This window comes from Orcinus orca, chromosome 11 (assembly GCF_937001465.1).
Source record: "Orcinus orca chromosome 11, mOrcOrc1.1, whole genome shotgun sequence".
Lineage (NCBI taxonomy): Eukaryota > Metazoa > Chordata > Mammalia > Artiodactyla > Delphinidae > Orcinus > Orcinus orca.
The window spans coordinates 20,781,400-20,797,346 of NC_064569.1; the positions used below are offsets into that span (position 1 = coordinate 20,781,400).

A 15,947-nucleotide genomic window follows, 5' to 3' on the forward strand; every position below is an offset into this window, starting at 1 on the left:
GGCAGATTCTAATAATCAGTGATTTTTTTTCCAATATATGTATGATGTAGTACACAGCACAAAATAATACTAAAATTGCTTTTTTAATGAATGACCTTGAATAACATTGACTTTTATTATCACAATCTAATATTTATGATTTTCTTTTTTCAGGTTCAGTCTGCCTTTCCTGATATATTTTACACTTTTTGAGGGTATTGATCATGCCTTCTTCTTTATTTGTATGCCATAGTCAAGAAATGCTTATTAATTTATCACTTTCTCTAATAGAGAAAATGAAAGTAATCAAAATGTTTCATTTTTCTTGAAGAAGAATGTTTACTGAAAGACTATTAGTTCTACTCTAAAAATAATGCACATTCATTTTAGAGAAATGGGAAATAATACAAAATAAAATTAAAATTTGCTATTTTTCCAACCTGGAAATAACTTACACTAATAACATTTAATTTACTTAATTTTTCTTGGTGTATGTAAAATATGCCCTTTAAAAGAAATCGAAACCACGATTGCCATCTTGCTTTGTATCCAGCTCCATTCATTTGATAAAAGATAAACATTTTCCATTTAGCACAATATAAAAGCAAGGAATGAAAATAGAACACCTTATATTTTAAATTAGCATGAATCACAAACGTGCAATGTTCCTTCTGAAATGTATTTTTAAAACCATTCAGCTATTATTAAATTCTAATGCAATAAATAGAATTGCCTGAAGCCCTGCTCTTAAGTACAAACAAAAAAAAGGATGATCTTCAGGTCTTGGTGTGCATTTCTAGGTTCTATCCCCCTATTCTTCCCACTTCAGTTGCAGCTTGTCCTCTGTCAAGGAGGCCCAAGCATGAGGAAGTGGCATTGAGCAGCTCAACCCTTCCCATCATTTCCTTTCATCAATCCATATGTGCAGCTACCTGCTGTATCCCCAAATACAACGCTGCTTCTCAGCTTCTTTGAGCCCTTCTTTTCAACACATCACAGGACAAAGCCCTAGTCAGAATCACGGGCATCACCAATGCAATAGCTCTTGCCCATATCCCTGTATCTTCTCTTTCAGTGTATTAGTTTTCAGGAGTCATAGCATTTCGTGTTTTGGGGTTGGTTTATTTATTTGTTCTATGTTTAAAGCAAAAGCTTTCACGTGCTTTAAAGTAATGAAATGACTGAATCACTCCTTATAAGCTATGAAAAAAATCTTCAGTTTATAAAAGAAGGTAATATTTTATTGCATTATTTTATTTCTAAAAAAAATCATTTAGTTTTCCAACAAATCTGTAATATAAAAAATGGAATAGAAGTTAGTGGCTTAAAAATAAAAGAGCCGTTTTTTGTTTTTCTTAGCACTTTTAAATTGCATATCAATTTAGCATATCAGACAGAAAGTGAAACATTTGATCTTATCGTTGGCTGACCAACCATCTATGTTTGCCTGGTACTACCCCAGGCTAGTGGTGGTTTCAGAGGCACTGAAAGTCACATATCCAGGGGAAACTCCTCAGTCCCAGAAAAGCCAGGATAGTTGGTCACCCTAAGTCTTGTTCCGTGAGATACATTATATTTATCAGAACACTGATGTTCATGATGCTGGTGGTATTTTCTAGGGAGTGAAAAATAGTTTAAACAAATCAAACTTTTGCCCATTTTATGGTCGAATTTCTGTCAAGTCTAACAATAGGCTATTGTGGTAATTCTGGGAGATGTTTTCAGCCCTCTACATTTCTTACAAGAATGTATGATCTGAAAAACTGTTTGTTAATTGCCCAAAAGTCCATATGTTGATGCAGGCATCCAATAGCGATTGGATAAAACTGCAAGGACTCCATTTTCCATTGCCCTTTCGTTTCCGGCTACTTTTAGCTCTGAACAGAACCAAAGCCCCGACAATTCCAAACTTTATGTCTTTCAGATGTGACTTTTTTCCCCCAAATCTTTAGCACTGCGGTCTCTACTAAAGCTAACATTTCCTGTAGTCCTCCAGAGCTGCTTCTCTGCACCAAAGCAAGGCATCCACCAAGAGGCCCGAGAAAGAGCACCCTAATTGGTGGTACCACACTTGTGAACACCTGCCATCCTTCTGCCTATTGGAAGAAAATAATCTACCCCTGGAAGCCTCCCTCTCTCTCTCTCTCTCACTTTTTTAGCAGATTTTGCTAGCAATCTGTCCTCAAGCTGACCTTACGTCAGTGCTCTTTTGTTAACACTGCAATGTGGTGACTGCCTCATCAATTCATCCTGGGGTTGAAGACTATACGTCACATAATTGTCAACATCTTGATGCACGGTCATATTTTGTTAATATGAAAATTCATCACTGTTCCCACACTGGGCACAGAAACATTTCATAACATCTGGGAAAAAAAGGTTTTATGAGAAGAAACAAAAAATACTGACATTTTCTTTTCAGCTTGTACTAGTTTATAACTTGCGCCCAGGAAACTCCAATGTTAATGCTCATTGCTCGAGCATCTGGAAAATGGAAGCTCATTGTTTTTGGTAAATTTCGCCCATATCCTATAATGTCATTTGTAAATTTGGGAGGCACTGGGACATTTTTTTATCCTGATAAAAATATCAAAGACCAATTTTTTTTTTAAGTCACTAGGTACAGTTTTGAATTTAAATAGAGACCATGATTTGAATGGTGATTAACATAATTACTGTAGGACCATATTTTATTTTTAGAAAATATTTCAAGAGAAAACCTATATCACTAAAAGACATTTTGGAATTTGTTTTGTACCTAAGATTAAAGAGGCATAATTTTAATGCACCAATATAATAGAAGATAAATGGAACGTTGTTTTGAAATATTATTTTTAAAAAGAACTCTCAGACATCCATTGTAATAACTAGATTCCTTAAAATTTGTCAGTGTATAAATATTATGTGAGGATTATGTTGGCTCCATATACCTCTTTGAGGGTTTGAATTTTCTCTGGAATATTGGTGGTAGATGCATAAAGAAGGAATATATATTATATCAAGTTGTAACAAGAAAGGCAATGTGGCCTCATATTTCATCTTCTGGACTTTCTAATCAGTTAGATATAGATATAAGTTTCAGCTCTGCCACTAAGTGGGTCACTTGGGACAAGTTACCAAAACTCTTTAAGCCTTGGTTTTCTCATTTGTAAAATGGGGAGGCTCTTACGAGAATTAGATAAAATAAGGTACAAACAGCACTTAACACAATGTCTGGCGTGTGTTAAGTACTCAGTAAACGATAGACACTATTACTAGTTTCATTAATTACCAGAGATACTGGGATGCTCAATGAAAGCAACATTTTTGAAGCTGTCTTAGGCTTCTGTCTCTCCAAAGAATGCCCTCCCCCGACTTATGATGGTGGACAGCCCAACCAGAGTTCCAGGTACATACAAATGTCTTTTTATCCAAGAAACCCTCCCGGATTCCCTCAACTATATGTGAACATTTACTCTTTTACATGCCCAATTCTTATCAGTTGCCTAAAGGAAAGTCCCCAAATATACAGAGGCATTGGTATTTACAGTTCTTTGTGTTCTTACCACCCTGGGGGCAGGGGGTTTGTTTTCCTCATCTTTGTGTTCCCCATCCTCTAAGCTCCTAACGTCTAAGATAGATAAATGTAGGCAACTAGAAGTCCAAGCAGCATATGATATGAGCAAAGAAAGTAGTGTAAACAAAGCTGTCAATGTTCAGAAGAGGGAGGGGTGGTAACTTGTGGCGGAGGTGATAAGAAAAGATCTGTCTGGAGGAAGTAGCTTTGAAGTGGGACAGAAAGGCTTAAGAGGATTTCAAAGGAGAAAAATAGAGAGAAGGCAACTTCATGAAAAAACAAGTGAACCACAAAGAACAAGTCAGTTTGATCAGAGCAAGTTGAGTATGTGATGGGTGGGAGATAATCCCCAAAGGGAAGCTATAGTATGATTGCAGAGAACCCTAAAGGACAGGAAAAGGAGGCTGGATTTTATTTGGGGGTCAATGGGGAGTTGCCAAAGCTTTGAGAGCAGAAAGTGACGCAGAGAAGAGATGCCAGCTGCTCCCATCGTGACCTTCCAACTCTGTATTCATCCAAACTCATATAAACTTGCTAAATATCTCCAAATTATCTGTCCCATATGTGTCTTTGAGACACAGCCATGCCACATACTAAGTCTTGAAAGTATGTAAGCTAGTAGTCAACCACAGCTCTCGTTTCTGCAATAGAAAGTAAGTTTCTGTTCTAGTTAAGAGCAGGGGTTTGGGAGGTAAAAGGTCCTGGATTCAAATGTTACCTCTGTCAGTTACTAAAGAGTGATCTCAACAAATTACTTAAACACTCCAAGGCATAGTTTCCTCACCTCTATATTAGGTAATTATATTAACTCATAGGGTTATTGTGCAGTTTAAATGCCATGCATGTAAAGAACTTAGCAGAGACTATAGAAACTGCTCACATGACTCTACTATGATTCATCATTTCTCCATCTCATCTCTCTGGTTCTTTAAATCCCTGGTTTTCTTTGGCCTCCAGCTTTTTTCTTTTCTTTTCTTTTTTAACATCTTTATTGGAGTATAATTGCTTTACAATGGTGTGTTAGTTTCTGCTTTTTAACAAAGTGAATCAGCTATACATATACATACATCCCCATATCTCCTCCCTCTTGCCTCTCCCTCCCACCCTCCCTATCCCACCCCTCTAGGTGGTCACAAATCACTGAGCTGATCGCCCTGTGCTATGTGGCTGCTTCCCACTAGCTATCTGTTTTACACTTGGTAGTGTATATATGTCCATGCCACTCTCTCACTTCGTCCCAGCTTACCCTTCCCCCTCCCCGTGTCCTCAAGTCCGTTCTCTAGGTCTGCGTCTTTATTCCTTTCCTGCCCTTAGGTTCATCAGAGCCATTTCTTTTTATTTTTTTAGATTCCATACATATGTGTTAGCATATGGTATTTGTTTTTCTCTTTCTGACTTACTTCACTCTGTATGACAGACTCTAGGTCCATCCACCTCACTACAGATAACTCAATTTCATTTCTTTTTATGTCTGAGTAATATTCCATTGTATATATGGGCCACATCTTCTTTATCCATTCATCTGTCAATGGACACTTAGGTTGCTTCCATGTCCTGGCTATGGTAAATAGTGCTGCAGTGAACATTGTGGTACATGACTCTTTTTGAATTATGGTTTTCTCAGGGTATATGCCCAGTAGTGGGATTGCTGGGTCATATGGTAGTTCTACTTTTAGTTTTGTAAGGAACCTCCATACTGTTCTCCATAGTAGGCCTCCAGCTTTTGATACTGTTTCCGGTTCCCCATCATGTTTGACAATATGATTAGGCTCCCTCCTCTAGTATCAGGGGCATTGCAGGAAAGGCTGATCCACTTCAAATGGCTTAAGCCTGAAGACAGTGTAATAAAGGGACTGTTTACAGAGATAGGGACTGGGTAGAGCAAACAAGGGATGGTGGATTACCAATGAATGAGAAATCATGATCACCTTTAGGTTTAAAGTAGAAGAGGGACTAAAAAACTAAAATAGAGCTACCATAAGATCCAGCAATCCCACTCCTGGGCATATATCCAGAGAAATTTGAAAAGATACATGCACCCCAATATTCATTGCAGCACTATTTACAATAGCCAGGACATGGAAGCAACCTAAATGTCCATTGAAAGAGGAATGGATAAAGAAGATGTGGTACGTATATACAGTGGAATATTACTCAACCATTAAAAAGAATTAAATAATGCCATTTGCAGCAACATGGATGGACCTAGAGATTGTCATACTGAGTGAAGTCAGACAGAGAAAGACAAATATCATATGATATCATTTATATGTGGAATCTAAAACAATGGTACAAATGAACTTATTTACAAAACAGAAATAGAGTCACAGATGTAGTAAACAATCTTATGGTTACTGGGTGGGGGGAAGAAGGGGGAGGGATAAATTGGGAGACTGGGATTGACATATACACACTACTATATAAAATAGATAACTAATAAGGACCTACTGTATAGCACAGGGAACTCTACCCAATACTCTGTAATGACCTGTATGGGAAAAGAATCTAAAAAAGAGTGGATATATGTATATGTATAACTGATTCACTTTTCTGTACAGCAGAAACTAACACTAACATCATAAATCAACTATACTCCAATAAAAATTAATTAAAAATAAAATAAAATATGTGGCACATCTTAAAAAAATTTTTTTTTTAATTTTTAAAAAAAGTAGAAGAGGGACAAAGGTGTCTGGAGACAAGTGGTCACTAGAGCTGTGGCCTGGGAGGAATGCAGGCAGGGAGGGAGCTGTGTGTGTGCAGGGGAATAATCCAACCTCTTTCCCTGCTTTCCCTCCAATGTCTTGCCAGTGCCTTCCATTGGCTGAACCCAGTTTGAAGCAAATCGATAAGAGAACCAGGTGATGCAGTCTACAGAGGCCAGTTTTCTGGGGCACAAGCAAGGCAGAGAAGACCAGAGAACAGATGGTGCACTGGGGCTGGGGCAAAATGTGTTGTTGCTTTCCAAATAAGGGGTAGATGTGTTAGAAGGAACCAAACATCTCAATGGAAGGTTACCACTGCCTCCATGACAGATGGAGGGAATGAAGCTCAGAGAGGTAGTGACTTGCCAATGTTATCAGCTAGAAGAAGGAACCAATTCAGAGCCCTAAATGGTGCCTCAGGCCTACTCCATTTCCCACTACACTGCGCGGCTCCACTCAGAGTGATGGCTGAAATGACCTTGGTCTCGTCCAAGCAGTTTCTGCCCTGAGATAAGCCAAGGGTATGAAATCATATCTTGTTTTTTACCCCTCCTTCCGTTCCCTACATTCTTGGTCTGAGTCCATTCGTTGGGATTTTCCAAATAATCTTTCAGAGAGGGTTTCTTAAACATTAACTTTGAAAGTTATTGACATTAGGAAATTGGGTTCCCTCCTTTTTAGGGAGAGGGAAGGTTAGATCGAAGATATAAAGGCATCTGAAAGAAAGAGAGAGAAAGAAAAGCAAGAAAGAAAGAAAAAAGGAAGGAAGGAAGGAAGGAAGGAAGGAGGGGGGACTAACCAAATGCCTATCAACAACAGTAGAATGGAAAACTGTGGAATATCCACATAATGGAATATTATACAGGAAGGGAACTAAAACTGCATGCAAAAAAGGAGTGAAATTCATAGATACAGTATTAATAGAAGGCAATCAGAACCCATTTGTAAGATTTCAAAAGCAGGCAAAAATAATCTATGGTGTTAGAAGATAGGATCGTGGTTATCTTAGGGGCTGGGAAATGGAAAGGGGTTTCTGTGTTGTTAATAATTTTCTGCGTTTTGTCTATTTGTTTGTTTTAGTTTATTTGTTTAATCTGGGTGGTGGTTGTACAGGTGTGGTCATTTTGTGAAAATTCATTGAACTGCCTGTTATGAATTGTGCCCTTTTCTTTTTTTTTTATTTGTTTTTTAACATCTTTTTTTTTATTAGTCATCATTTTATACACATCAGTGTATACATGTCAATCCCAATCGCCCAATTCAGCACATCACCACCACCACCCGCCGCTGCTTTCCCCCCTTGGTGTCCATACATGTGCCTTTTTCTATATATACAGACATACAATTTCAGGTAGCCAGTTGCATTAGTCAGTTTTGGTGCAGTAAAAATCAATCTTCCAAAGTCTCTGTGGCTTTCAACACAGTTTTCTCTTTGTGCTATGCAGAATTCTAAGAAGGCCCCCATGGTCTCCGTCCCTTGGTGTTACTCCTGTGATTGTGTTACCTTACATGGAAAAGGGATTTTGCAGATTGTGCTGGGCTCCCCGCCCTCCAGGTCCAGCCCCTGCGTGTTCCTCTGTCCTGACGCTGGCCCTTCCTGCCCAGCTCCTTCCCACACCATCCAGGGTCCCCAGGAGCACACACCAGACCCCCTTACGGAGCTGGCAGCTGCACAGGCTCTGGCCCTGCTGGCTTCCTTGGGACCTCCTCTTTATGAATCAGCTGAATTGAAGATAAGGAGATTATCTGGGTGGACCTAACCTAATTCCATGAACCCTTTAAAAGCAGAGTGTCTTCTGGTCAGAGACTTGACAGGAGGGAGATTCAGAGTGCCATTACTGGCTTGAGGATGAAAGATGACACACTGAAAAGACCTGAGAACAGCCCCTAAGAACTGAGAGCAACCCCTGGCCCACAGCCAGCAAGAAAAGAGGAACTCAGTCCTACAACCACAAGGAAATAAGTTCTGTCAATGACCAGTGAGCTCGGAAGAGAACTCCAAACCCCAGTGAGAACAGCAGCTGACACCTTGATCTCAGCCCAGTGAGATGCTGAGCACGGTATCCGATAGCCCCATGCCCACACATCTGACCTACAGAAACTGTGAGATGATACATTGTGGTTTTCAGGTGCTAAGTTTGTGGTAATTTGTTTGCAACAATAGAAAACGAACACACATTTGTTCACGTTTTGGCGGCTTTGTGTTGGCAGCTGCTGAGACCCTGCTCAGCGCTGCTCCACGAGTCTTCACATTCTGGGACCCATATTGAAGGAGCTTCCATATTTGGGACATTCATATGACAGAGGGAAAAGAGCAAGTGAGATCACAAAAGCCCATGATGCCTCTTAAAGTATGTAGTGTTCATCACATCTGCTCACACTCCAATGGCCAAAGCAGGCCATACAACCAGGACCAAAGGTGATGGGGCAGGATGTATAATCTTCTTACAGAAAAGGGGAGATTGAATAATATTCAAAAACAATGCAATCTATCACCATGGGCTGTTATAACTGTGGTCTAATTGGAAAGAGCAGAGTCTTTGGTGTCAGAAAGTCCTGAGTATGAATCTTGGGACCACCACCTTACTGGCTGTGTGACCATGGGGAAGTTAGGAAATTCCTCTGAGCCTTGGTCTCTTAAATGGTAAATACCTATCTTACAGGATTGGTGTGAATGTTAAATGTACCAATATGATGCCTGGTAGACACTTTAATATGTGCTGATAGATATTAGCCTCAGACTCTTACCTCAGGGATTAACCAGAATGCAATTCTTCCAAAGGGAGAAGTCAGGGAAAGGAAGCCACATCTAAACACACCTCCTTTCCCCCATTTTCCTAATAAAACTAATGCAGAGTCCAAAATATATAATTCCTTTATACACTATATCTCTTTGAATGTTGTAGTAACAAATGGCTTAAAGGGAATATAATATTACTCTTCTGAATGGAATTGTTGAACGCAATCAATACCAGAGGTGGAATTACTTTATAATTACCTTTCTAAACTGATCATTCACTTTAACAGCTATTTATGGCTTATAAAAATGTTGTCATAAAGCCACAGTTATTACAGTTGGAAAACTGACAAATCAAACAGTTAATAATACTTTGTCCTCAGACCATTTAGACTTTCTTTTTAACTTGCCCAGGTAGTTTTAAACACTATTTCAGGTTTCTAGTTCACAATTATCTCTTTTAAAGTAACTATTGATATTATTAGTTGTTATTTTTTAAGCCCCAATCCATTATTTGGGGTTTTAACTTTTTTTTAATCACATAAAAAATAACCATCTCTCTCTCTCTCTCTCTCTCTCTCACACACACACACAGTTAGTACACTTTCTTCAGCAGAAGAAAAAAGTCACGTCTATCAAAAACTTACCAGATGAAGACAACTGCAGTCAACGTTTTGGTGTGTCTTCCAATTTTTTTTCCTGAATAGATAAATAGATAGACTTCATGACTGTATACATATACACATATATAGTGTATGTTTGTATTTCTGTGTATTTACATATATTTCTTTCACAAAAATGGGGTTATATATTATATTCTATTTTTAACCTGCTTTTCCATGTAGTTATATTCATATATACCATTGCTTTAATGATTTTGTTTAATGATTTTTTAAAATTTATTTGTGGTTGTGTTGGGTCTTCATTGCTGCAAGCAGGCTTTCTCTAGTTGCTGCGAGAGTTGTGGTGTGTTGGCTTCTCATTGCAGTAGCTTCTCTTGTTGTGGAGCACGGGCTCTAGGCACGTGGGCTTCAGTAGTTGTAGCGCATGGGCTCAGTAGTTGTGGCGCACGGGCTTAGCTGCTCCGCGGCATGTGGGATCTTCCCAGACCAGGGATCGAACCCATGTCCCCTGCATTGGCAGGCAGATTCTTAACCACTGCGCCACCAGGGAAGTCCCAATGATTTTATATTTATTTTTCAACCAGTATCTTACTATTGAATATTTAGATTATTTGTTAATTTTCTATTATCTACTCTCTGAAACAGAGCTTCCACTAGCCCATATATATCAATTAGAGGAAGTCAGGGTGCAAGGCTTGCTGGCCAAGGAACCTGTCTGATTTCAGCCCTACTCACCCCTCTGATCAGATCCCATATATGGCAGCTCTGCTCTTAAATTTCCAAATGTATACTGGAAATGTTAGAGAACAATAAACATAGAATCTCTCTCAGAATGGATGAGTCTTTTCTTGAAATTTCCAGCCATTCTGTATTATCAAGAGTTGCCATATGGTGTGTAACAGTATCCACATCTTGGTTTATTACCTGCCCCTTCTATGACTTGTCTTTATTGACCTGTTAATTTCTCTGTGAAAGGGCATCAGAAGTGATTAAAGTGCTAAGACTTTACAGGTCAGAGATGCATAGAGCACCCCCCGCTTCCAGTGTCATCACAAAGGTGCTCATGATTAAAGCACTCAGGTGATGTCTCTTTTTATATTTTGAAAACAAAAATGGAAAAAGAGAGCCTTGTGTTCTGATTCTTCTTTTGCTTCAGACCTAGAAAATGATTGCTCATAAAGTCCCCAAAAGAACTGGCAATCATGACTCTCGACAGCCCTGAATGAAGCCATTGTTATAGAAACATGACTGCCTTTATGGGTGAAACAATTACATTTTTTTATACCACATGGAATTAAATGGAAGCCTCCATCTGCCTCTGTTAAGAGCTCCCTTTGGAGAGACTGGTAGCCAGTTAGCCAGAAGCCAGTGGACACTGACCTCTAGCCCAGACCCCTGGTCCCAGCCTTCCGTTGTCTCCTCCTGGGCTCCGACCGCAGCTCTTCTCATGCAAGTGCTATTGTTGGTGTCTTCAGAGAGAAGCTGTTAAAGGAAAGGGAAGATTATTTGCAAGTGGGTAGGAAAATGTTCCAACAAAAGAATGAAATGATTAGCTTCCTCCTATATATCAGCACCAGCCCTGTTGCCACATCTTCAGGCTGTAGTGAGTGAGGAAAACAATGACATTCCTGATGCAAGGCAGAGTCACCTGCAGCCACTGACCAATCACAGGTAAGGCCACCCTCTTCTTTACCCTGGGAGAGGGTGGGAGGTGGGGAGACTGCAAATTTATCCTAGTATATTTCTCATCTTATTAAAATCTTTTAAAATGGGAACCATTCTTTTTTATATGTATATTTTTATTGGAGCATAGTTGATTTACAATGCTGTGTTAATTACTGCTGTACAGCAAAGTGACTCAGTTATACACATATAGACATTCTTTTTTTATATTCTTTTCCATTATGCTTTATCACAGGAGATTGGATATAGTTCCCTGTGCTATACAGTAGGACCTGGTTGTTTATCCATTCTATCTGTAATAGTTTGCATCTACCAACACCAAACTCCCAGTCCATCCCTCTCCCTCCTGCCCACCACTTGCCCACAAGTCTGTTCTCTATGTCTATGAGTCTGTTTCTGTTTTGTAGATAGGTTCGTTTGTGCCATATTTTAGATTTAAAATGGGCACCATTCTTGAATGGAGGGACTATGTAAAATGACAAGCCCTAAGGGGCCTAATTCTTTTTAACATAATATGATATGACCCTTTAAAAGTAGAAGGTTGAGAGATTTGTGGGGTTAGCTGATCATTAATTTTTCCTGTGTGTGAGGTATAACTATGGCTCAAGAAAGTCTAGAAAGCTTACCACCAGGCTATTGTGGTGAGCCTGAGGTCTGACAGGAATCTCAAGGCTCTGAGAGAAGGCTTCTTAACCTGATCTGTGCTGTATTATTTTGGAGGGGAGATCATGGGTTGCCCATTTCTTATAGACAATTTGACATTGTAGACAATTAGGAAATATGATCAGACAAATGGACGATTGGAAAAACGTGTACAGCAGAAGGATAAAAAGAGAACATCTGGGCATGCCCTTCGTTAGCTATAAGTTAGCTGATAGCTTTGTCCAAGAGATGGATGATGGGGCTTCAATAAAGGGATGAGGCTTCCTCATTTTTGCCTTGAGGAGAGACTTGAAGAAAGAGAGCTGGTGGGTTTGCTGAAGAGCTGGGAATGTCTGCATGAAAAACGGATGCCACAAGTGAAGGAAAAAAGTGTTTATTTAAACAATGGAGGTAGTGGGATGTGGAGAGGGACAAGAGTTAGAGGAGTGAGAAGGGAGAAGAAAAGGCAGAAGACATAAGAAAGATTGGCATTTTGAGGTCTTTCATAAACTCCCTGGCTTCTTACCTTTCTATGTTGTCTCAGGTCTAACACTCTAAATAACACCGCCCTTAGGAAGCTTCCTGCTCCCAGCCTGAGTGAGATGCCCTCATCGGGGCTCTTGGAGCTCCCGGTGTCCCCTCTTATTTCAAAGGACTGCAATGGCCTAAGTTGGTTTCTCTGAGTGTCCAGTGGACTCTGAGCCTCGTGAACTCAGTGATGTGCCCGCTTTGCTCCCTGCTGTGGTCTAAGCATGGGGAACGATGCCTGGTGCATAGTTACTGTTCAAAAAGTATGTTGGATGAATAAACTGCAGGGGGGAGGGTGCAGAGATCATAAGCAGAGAGGAGAGGCTGATTAGAGAGGAGCAGGTTCATGGGGATGGCCGGAGTCCACAGGTAGAGAATTGACACAGTCTGGGAACTTAGAGAAGCACCGCAGAAGGAATGGGTGGGTAGCAAAAGATGGAGCTTCAGCGGTGAGCAGGCTTGATCGCTAAAGGGCCCTTTAAACCATGTGAGAGAGATTGGAATTAATGTCGAGGGCAGTGTGGAGACACATGAACAGGAGAGTTGGGAAGCCATGTGATTAAATTTGCATGCTTAGAAAGAGGAATTTTGCTGCAGCCTGTAGAACAGATTCGAGAGGGGCCAGCATGGAGGCAGGGAACCCGTTTAGAGACTGCTGCAGAAATCGATGGGAGATATCATCGTGGGTTGAACCATAATAGTGCAGAAAGGATGGAAAAAGTGGTGGAATTTAAGAAATATTTCAAAAGTAGAACTGACAACCTTGATATTGATTAGGGAATAAAGAAGAAAGAGAAGTCAAGACTGGTATCTTTGTTTCAGGCTTGAGTAACTGGATGATCAGTGGTACCATTCGCTAAGAAAAAAAAAAGAGAGAAAGGAGTATTTGTTTGCATTTTTGTAAATTCAGTCCCAGGCAGGTTGAAGTCGATGTGTATGTGGAATATTCGAGAGGCAGCTAGATAAGCGCATCTTGAGAGCTCAGGTGATGAATGGGGCTGGAGAATCAGAGCTGGTGGTCGTGGACATAGAGGTGGTAAGGAAAGCCATGGAAATTGATGAGGTTGCTTACAGGAGGGCATAGAGGGAGGAGACAAGAAGACTCAGGACTCTGAAGAACAGACACACTTTTTAAAAGGCAGGAGAAAGGAGCCTAAAAAGAACAATATGATGAAGTAGCCTGTGAGATAAAGAAGGGTCACAGAAGCTGAGGGGAAGATTTATTTCTAGTAGAAGAAGTGGTCTAAATATCAAAGTCTACAAGGAATTAGGTTGACAACGGAGGCACATCTATCGAATGTAGCACCAGGGCAGTAATTGGCAACCTTGATGCAAACAGCTTCAGTAATAAGTTTGGGGGCAGAAGCCGTATTACACTGGGTTGAGAAGTGAACAGGAAGTAACAACTTGAATACAGCGAGTGTGGACAAATATTTCAAGAAGTTTGACAGTAAAGGGGCAAGTATGCTTACGGTTTTCAAGGCCCTTAATCATTCAACCTTTATAGGAAGAAATAATGGGCAACAGTGGCCTAAGGAAGAGCAAAGAGCAAAACAGATCCCCCAGAGCAAAAGAGATCACTCCAAAACCTTGAGGTGGTGGTCCCCCAGACAGAAAGTGGGGGAAAGTGAGTTTGCTGGGAAAGTTCCATTTTATTTTATTTTTTTTTTAATTTATTTATTTATTTTTGGCTGTGTTGGGTCTTCGTTGCTGCACGCGGGCTTTCTCTAGTTGCCGCGAGCAGGGATTACTCTTTGTTGCGGTGTGTGGGCTTCTCACTGCGGTGGCTTCTCTTGTTGTGGAGCACGGGCTCTAGGCGCGGGGGTTTCAGTAGTCGTGGCTCGTGGGCTCTAGAGCACGGGTTCAGTAGTTGTGGTGCACAGGCTTAGTTGCTCTGCGGGATGTGGGATCTTCCCAGACGAGGCCTGAAACCCGTGTCCCCTGCATTGGCAGGCAGATTCTTAACCACTGCGCCACCAGGGAAGTCCCGGGAAAGTTCTATTTTAAACTCTGGTGTGTTGGATGGTGTTTTGCCATGGAAAATACACAACGGCAATGGGAAAGAGAAGAGTGGAACTGACAGAGGTGCCCTATCTGAGATGGACACTTACAGAGTTCTCTGCAGTAGTGGCAGCCGAGACAGCCCACAGGAGTAAGACTCCCAGGGAAAGAATGTGAATGAGAGGGACAAAAGATGGAGGACAGTCATGACAACTGTCCATTGATATTTGTCACCTAGGAACTAGATATTTTTCCTGACTGGATAACTGGACAAGGAAAGTCAAGTCATCATTTCTATGCAGACTTTTTAACCTTTACTAAATTATCTTATGTATAAGGGAAACCTAAACTGCTTATTTCAAGACAAGTTAACCCTCCCCCACCTCCACCCCCAGACTATAATTGTGCAATACTCTTGACTTTACAACTTGAAGTGTATTCAGCAAAATGGATTCAGATGCTTTTAGCATTTTCTGTAATATGTAATTTCTATGAACAATATATTTCTCACCATCAACTACTGTTTTCTATAATGAGTAAATTGATGAGGAATGCGAATATAAAGTTCACCCCAGCCTCTCTCAGGATGAATGCTGAAGGTGTCATGTGTTTGGGCAACAGCCAGGGTGTGAGTGATGAGGTTAAAGGACGTGGTGAAGTGCTGTGTTAAGAAGCCGAAGCTAAAAAGGGGGGTGGAAATCAGATCCCTGCAGGTCTTTAATATTCTGCTAAGTAATTTTAGCTTCATTATGCAGACAATGGAAAGGCATTGAGTTATTGTGAGTAGAGGAGTGAGAGGCTTAGATCTGAGTTTTAAGAAGGTAATGGTGGTAATTAGTAGGCTCCTAGAAATATTTGTTAACTGAATGGAGAAAATGATGACTGAAGACTAGGGGATCAGATCAAACGTGCTGTTACTATTCGGGAGATAATGGGAGATACGGTGGAAGGTCTCCCATTAAATGAAGTCAGGGACTGAATTTGATCAGTCATTTGCTTTAACAAGTAGGGAATTAAGAAAAGATATATACACTTTCCTCAGAGATTATATTTTTAACCTAAGACATATATGAGTACACTCATCCAGCAATTGTATAATAGAGTGCCAAGGCCCTTCCTCTGAGTATAAGTTTGCTAATTGGAATTGTATCATTTTTCTTACGTGAGTCACACTCATGTTTCCATTTCTCTAAATTGCAGCAAAGAACAGAGTGCAGAATCTTAAAGACATGTTTACAAACTTTTCCCAATTATGTTTGGTTCACCTTTCTCATACTGATTTGAATTATAATATTTTCAGCTACTCAGTCTCACCAAGTCTTCCCAAAGAATTACAACTTAGTTTGCATAGGAACAGCTCTCTTTCACACTCAGGTTTCATTGGTTTACATAATATTTAATTAAATGCTGTAACATATTGAAAAGTACAACTGCATTGACTGGCTTGTGAACAAGATACAACTGTTTCTTGGTAAACATACAACTAAATTGAT

General features: G+C 40.2%; 1 protein-coding gene across 1 annotated transcript in view; it reads right to left on the reverse strand.

Annotated features, from left to right (window-relative positions):
• Positions 1 to 15,947, reverse strand: part of LMNTD1 (lamin tail domain containing 1) — a 455,425-nt gene that overhangs the window by 143,413 nt on the left and 296,065 nt on the right. The window contains exons 8-9 of the mRNA XM_049694225.1: positions 10,981 to 11,082; positions 9,625 to 9,676 (exon numbers count right to left, since the gene is read on the reverse strand). The gene's annotated coding sequence lies outside the window, so the exon portion shown is untranslated. The remainder of the gene's footprint in view (positions 1 to 9,624; positions 9,677 to 10,980; positions 11,083 to 15,947) is intronic.